Raw genomic sequence first — 7396 nt, forward strand, 5'->3', positions numbered from 1 at the left:
AAAAGCGCCATTCTCAGCAAAATGGCATCAGAGAAGAGAAAGTGTTAGAGGAGATCCATTTCCCGGCATTTTAAATTCATCTTGTTTCTTATCATAATGGCTCCGTGTTCTGATGCTGGAGTCATGGTGATATTTTCAGTACTAAAAAGCTAAAATCTGAAGGAGCCCGTATCGCGCTGCTTCTCACGCTGGACACACATGCAACGCCTACTGCACGGGACTCTTGTGCACAGTAGACAAAGGAGGGCGATGCTCTCAATTTCTTTTCTGTAAGTAACCTGAGTTCTACTTTTAGCACAGCAGGGACCTTGGTGGCCTCTAAGTTAACATGAAAAACTGGACAAAATACATGTCTTCAGCTGCTGTCAGCTTGAAACGGACAAAGTGAACCCCAAGTGACCAAGACAGCCGGCCGTGGTGGTGCACACCTGTAATCCCAGCACTCGGGAGGCTGAGTGAGGCAGGAGTTAAGAGATCACCCTGAGCTACACAGTGGGTTCCAGAGCAACCTGAGTTAAACAGCAAGACTAAGATGAACCCCCTTAGCACTTTGAAACCCCCTGGGTACTGGCCAAAGGATGCTCTAACCTCACTGGATCGACAGTGCAGCAGCCATCGGCGAAAATGACTCCATCCAGAGTCCATGCAAAGTGCTAGACAGTGTGGCCCTGATTAAGTGTCGGGAGTGTTCGAACAAGCCACAGGGCTTAACTAGACCCTACTGACTGTTGACACGCCTCGCCTCGGTAAGTTACAGCATAGTAACTCAGCATAGATTCTCTCATTTACATCGTTGATCTCAGACTTGGTAAAGTCACAGTTCTCACTGGGACTCAGAATGAGTTCAACCGTTTGGGATAGCTTCTGCCCGGAGCAGTGTGCTGCCGCAGTCTCACCCAAACCTTGCCAAAGCAAATGACTTCCTACGGACCAGGAGTCACCTCCAAAGGACCTCTCCACTTCATCCATTTAGGTATTTGCACAAAACTACCCTTTGTCTTAAAAGTTCCTGGCTTGATATTTAGGCAGAACAAATTATCGTTAATTTTTCTTGGGTAACTTTACATTTCCCATTTTTCCACCAAAAAAAACTTAGCTTCCAACTTAAATGTCTCATGATAAACAAAGGAGAAAAAGGTCAAAAGTCAGTCAGGTTTCCTTAGTCATTTTGACCCGAGACCAGACTGCCTTCACAATCTCAACGTGGCTGTGGTGTCTGTTAGAGGTAAGACACCTGCAAGTTCCAAGTGTGATGGACCCCAACCACTTCTAGAAGATGCAAGAAATAGGCTTGGCTGGGCCAAAGCTGAGCTATCAAGGGCTTGATCACTCATAATGGGAGGGGTTTAAGGAGACACCTCCTTCCACACAGCCACAGCAGTGTCCAGGGTAGAGGCTGGGGGCATTCTCTTAAGTAATTGGCCTGGAAAATTGAGTCCAAATTACTCTCTCACAGAAGTTCATCTTTTCCCAGAAGAAAATATGATAGTCCACCTTTTCTACAGAAACTCCTTTGTATATATGTATAAACTTGGTATGGCCTTAAAGCTGCAGTTAAGGATCTGTTTGGCTACCACCTTAAGCAGCGTGTTAAGCAATCGCTTCCTTAAATACACTATTTTTACTTCTAACCGGACACTTAAACAAGCAATTCCCTCTGGCCCCTTACATCTTTTTTTGCATGAAATCATTAAAATTATGGCATATTTTGGGCTTATAAAAAAATCTATTTCTGCAGTTTGAAGATGGAATGTAAAATTTCTGTGATGTAAATAAAAGTATATTTACTGAGCCATCCATAGACACAGATCCATGCTGATTCTGATGGGGAAAAAAAAATTAAGGTTTTCTGAAATTTTCTGTGGTTTAACTTGACCAATTTTATATATGCAAGAACTTTGAAAATCTTGTAGTTGCCCCAGAGAGAAACGCATGAGTGACCTGGTACTTCAGAGAAGCCTTTATAGAGAAATGAACATTCATTTGTTCAGTCAAGAATATTTATTGGTAGGTGTATGGGGGGTAGACAATGGTGACTCCCACACAGATCCTGCCCCTAAGGGGCTTACAGTCTATGTGGGGGGTGTAAGGGGAGATAGAACACGTGTATAGGGTACAAGGCCAGAGCCGTGTTTCAACAAGATGCGTCTAATGAAGAGGTAGTGGCGTGGAAGAGAGGCCACTGGTATCACCTAGGTGGAGACAGATGTGGAGGTCTATTGCGGTAGAATGACGGGACTTAGCAGGGGTGAAGAGAAGCAGGCCACTCACTCCCAGCCTGGGTGAAGCAAGTAAGTCAGGAAGTCATCTAAAGGGGCGGGGCCTGAGACAGACCAGGGACAAGAACCCCCACTCCACCTACCCCCCAAAAATCTCCCAAGAGTTTCCTGCACTGAAACGTCACAGGGTCTAAAATTCATTGAACTCAGCGATCACAGGAACCCCAAAATAGGCACCTTGGGGTGGGGGCAGATACAGGGATTAGGCCTCAGGCGGCCTATTCTAGGAGTGCACAGTCTAAACCCAGGTTGAAGAGGTCAGCCACAGACCACAAACTGCGCAGAAAGTCCTCTAGGAACATGCCAAGTGCACAATGACAGGGCAGAACTACACAGAAGGGACAAAACTAATGTTTACTTAACGGTTCAAAACAGTGTCTGAACTGGGTCTTGACGAAAACTGATGTGGAGACAGGGCCAGGGCGCGTGCAAGCGAATCTTCAGGGACGAGACGGCACCAGAAGCCGTGGGCTCTGCAATGTCAGGGTTACCCTAGGGACCTCGCCATTCCACATGGGGGCACTTCATTGAAGCCCATGAGAATCATGGCCCTGGCAGCAACTCAATGGGTGGGTGCCTCGTCCCAAACTGCTGACCCCTAGGAACTTGTAAGATGGAAGAGCACCGGGGCACAGAATACAAAACGGACTTCAGAGAAAATGGCAGCTTGTGGTACGGAACCCAGGAAGCCGAGTTTGATTTTCAGAATCAACATAAAAAGCTAGGCACTATGGCACATGCCTGTAATCCCTGCACTGGTGGGGGGGGGGGGCATAGAAAGAGAGATCCCTGGAGCTCACTGGCCAGACAGCTGGGCCTAATTGAAGAGCCACAGATCTCAGGTGAGATCCCGCTTCAAAAAACAAGGTGGAGGGGCTGGAGAGATGGCTCAGGGGTTAAGAGCACTGGCTGTTCTTGAAAAGGACCCGGGTTCAATTCCCAGCACCCACACAGTGACTAACAACCATTCGTAACTTCGGTTCCAGAGAATCTGATGTCCTCTTCTGCCCTCTGCAGGCCTTGCATGCACATGGTACACTTACATACATGAAGGCAACACACTCATACACACAAAAAAACTTTTTTAAAAAGGAGGCAGAGCCTGGCATGACAGTACAGGCCTTAAACCTCAGCATAAGGGAGGCAGAAGCAAATGGATCTCTGTGAGATCAAGGCCAGCCTAACCTACATATCAAGTTCCAGGCCAGTCAGGGCTATAGGAGACCCTGTCTGTCTCAAAAATAAGCAAGATGGGCAGCTCCTAAGGAGCAGACACCCCCAAGGCTGTCTCTGGCCTCCACACACACTCACCTGGTGCCCCTGCTTCTCTACCCAGAGAACACTTTAAGATACCAGCTTGGTGAGAGCCACAGTAAGTTGATCCCTCCAGGCTTAGAGCAGTACCTATACAGGGCAGTATCTGGTATGCTCCACATTAAGACAGTCCTAAGACAAAAGGAAAGCCGGGATATGAACTCCAACCTATGGATGGACCAGGCAAGCACCTGACACCTGACCTGTCTGTCCTCCGCTCCTACCCGTGCTGCCGGGAACCCAGGCTGCTGACTTGGGCTTCTGCTACCAATCCTGAGCCGGCTACTTAGTTCTGTGTGAGACAAAGGCAGGACGCAACACCTCTCACTCCTATCAGGAGCAGCCATCTACCCTGGGGTTCCCTGAGGTAATAAATGGGAGGAAAAACTACAGAAATACCGATTTTCTTACTTAAAAATGTAACTTTTCCCATATGTCATGAGCGATTTCTAGTCCCTCAGTTAAATTCTGCATTCAACCCACCCTCCTTCAAAAAAAAAACCTAACAATTGCTTAGACATGAATTTAACTTTAAAATGTGTTTTATAAGCTACACCTGAAAGTATGCCAAATGTTTTTTGAATTCGAGGCCAGCCTGGTCTACATACTGAGTTCCTGGGCAGCTAGGGCTACAAGGAGACCCTGTCTCATAAAGACCCCCCCCCAAAAGAAGAAAAAAGGGAGTCCTGTTGTCCCCTCCTTCCTTAAGCCAGCTCCGCGGTAGGTCTTCATTTAAAATGACCAGATGGGGCTGCAGAGCACTTGCTGCTCTTCCAGGACCTGAGTTCTGTCCCCAGCACCCAGATTTAGATGCTTACCACCTCAACGCCGCCTTCTGGCCTCCACAGGTACCTGCACGCACACACTCACACACGCCCACACCCATACCCACACTCACACCCACACAATTTAAAAACTAAAAATAGGGGCTGGAGAGATGGCTCCACAGTTAAAGAGCACTAGTTGTTCTTGCGGAGGATCAGAGTTTGGTTCCCAACACCCACATAATGGCTAACAATTGTGACTCCAGCTTCAGGGGACCTGATGCCCTCTTCTGGCCTCTACAAGCACCAGACATGCAGGTGGTATACATACATATATGCATGCAAAACGATTCATATGGTTTTTAATTTTTTTTAAATAAATCTTTAATAAATGACCAAATCACTGTATCCATAATAAATTTTCACTTTATGAGACAGGGTCTCACTATATATCCCAGACTGTCTTAAAATCAGAGCAATCCTCCTGCTTCAGAATAACAAACACTGAGATCACAGGCATGGGCCACGGTACATGGCTTCACTTAATGTCAAAATGTAAACAAATCTGAAGTCAAAGAAGTGACACGGAAGCTTGAGGAGATTCAGTGACCAAAGTGGCTTTAATTGCAGGTATCATCAACCTGCTTCTATGCCGATTAAACAGGGTGTAACTTCCCAGGAATGACTTCCAAAAACCCAGGCAAACACTGTTAGGTTTACCCACAGTGAATTCTGATACTCTTACTCGGTGAGAAAAAATTTTAAACCCTAAAATACTGCCAGGCATGGTGGCACATGCCTTTAATCCCAGACTTAGGGAGGCAGCCTCGTCTACATACTGAGTTCCAGGACAGCTAAAGCTACAGGGAGATCCTGTCTCAAAAAGAAAAAAGAAAAAAACCTCACTCTATGTACAATCTGGGGCAGTGGCCACAGTTGAAAGTGGTCTGGACACATGTATGAATTTCTACAATGGTCAGGTCACATGGTTTATGCAACTAAATACAGCAGAGTTACTACCCTGTATGGTCTCTTACAGGAACTATAAAACAAGCTCCTAGGTTCCACTTGGAAACCAGTGCAAAGGCTGTCACAAGTTTCCAACCCACACAAACATCGCCTGAACAATGGACTCCAAGCACTGCCCAAATCAAAGCTGGTCAAAGGTCTCTTCACCCAGGCTGACCTGCTCCTTCCCCAGCCTTGGGATCACAGGCACTTTCAACTTCTGACTCACCCAGGTCATGCTTTGAGTCATGAACATGTGAGGAAGGCAGTCTAATTTCAGGGTTAGCCTGAGCCGCATACAGGGCCGCGAAGACGGACCTCCATCTCACCTTTACCATATACTTCAGAGTTCTTGACTGACCCCAGAATCTCAGCATCCATGTGAAAGTAAACCCCAAGGTACTATGTGACACATTTTCTATGTTGTCTAGTGTCACATGGCCATTGCTGCGGCAGCATCTTTAGTCCACCCCCCCCTTCAACCCACACAAGGCAGCTAGGTGTCTAAGCAACGCAAGTGGCTATCTGTGACTGCCTGCTGCACACTGTGATCCGTTAGCTCAAGCCCATATTCAAATCAACATTCATGTTACTTCTTCTACAAGGTTAACAACAGAACTAAAATTATTATCTGTATGGAGTTCTGCATTTTTCTTTTAAACAGCACAAAAACGGGCAATGCTGTCAGCATACGCAAGATCCCTGCAAACTTAAGCAGACAAAAACCCCAGCACAGAACTGTAGAAATGAACGGCAGGCCTTAGAATTAGCCAAAGAATTATTGGCAGCTGATCACTGCTGGGTGAGGAAGAGCTGATCTTAAAGGGAGGGACTCTAGACAGGCTGACTAGATCCCAATGGATGAACTTGCACTGAGGGACATCTGAGGACACTAACATTACATGATAGGCCTTCACACAAATGAAAGTACGAACTCCAGTGGGGGGCTATGGGAGGGTGCCAAAGGGAAAGGGGGTGTAAAAATTATTTTCTGTATGAAATACACAAAAATTCAATAAAATTATTTTTTTAATTAACAAATTAAAGAGGAACCTAAAAAAAAAAAGCACAAAAATTAAAATAAGGTAGGCAGGATTGTGGTACACGCCTTTAATCCCAGCGCTCAGGAGGCAGAGGCAGGTAGAGCTCTGTGAGTTCCAGGCCAGCCTGGTCTACACAGTGAGTTCCAGGCCAGCTGGGGCTACAGGGTGGCCCTGTCTCAAAAGACACCCCCCTCCCCCCACAAAAAGAAAATAAAAAGATCTTTAGCCCAGTTGATTTGACAATTTCAACCACTTAAAATTTTGAAATGCCATTCAACATAAACCATGTTCTAGAGTTCTAATCTTCGCAGAATGACTTCCCACACCTCACTGCTGTCTGTGAAGTGTGACATTGTCCAAGTCATGAAAGCCTCAAGGGTCTTCAGAGGGACAAGCTATTAAGGAAGGCAGTTAGAAACATAGCCAGCTATAAGCTCACCTGGATTCTGCTGTAGTAAAATGCTGTTCAATGCAGCATCCCCACCTAGGTTTGCGCTCACATCAAACCAGATGAGAACACTTCAGGACAAGTCACTGGCTTTATCTCAGAGAGCCCTACAGTGTGCAATCAGCGAGCTCATTTCCCTAAAGAATGGGGGCCTGAACTAAACCTCTTCTCAATCTCACTGTGACTCATGTCCGGGCACTGGCAGCTCCACTCTAGGAATCCCCCGCTCCCGGGAAACCCGCTCCTAGCTCGACACGAGAGGTACAGTCCCCCACATCGGCCTGCTCCCAGGCCTGGTCACTGAAGTGCCGATACCATCTCTTCTACCTGTTATTTGGGGATATGGGGATATGCCACAGGTAATTGGGAAAATTAAGCGGTTTCTGTTGTCCTGCACTGTTCTGAGACAGGGTCTTGCCATGTAACCAGGAACGCACAATCCTGCCTTGGCCTCGTGCACAGTAGGATAACGAGCGTGTACCACAGGCTGTGTCTTTGGACTGCCCTTCCCACTACCCTGCAGCAGCTCAGATTGAAGAA

The sequence above is a fragment of the Nannospalax galili genome, unplaced genomic scaffold, assembly GCF_000622305.1.
Source record: "Nannospalax galili isolate Female #2095 unplaced genomic scaffold, S.galili_v1.0 scaffold706, whole genome shotgun sequence".
Taxonomy (NCBI): Eukaryota; Metazoa; Chordata; class Mammalia; order Rodentia; family Spalacidae; genus Nannospalax; species Nannospalax galili.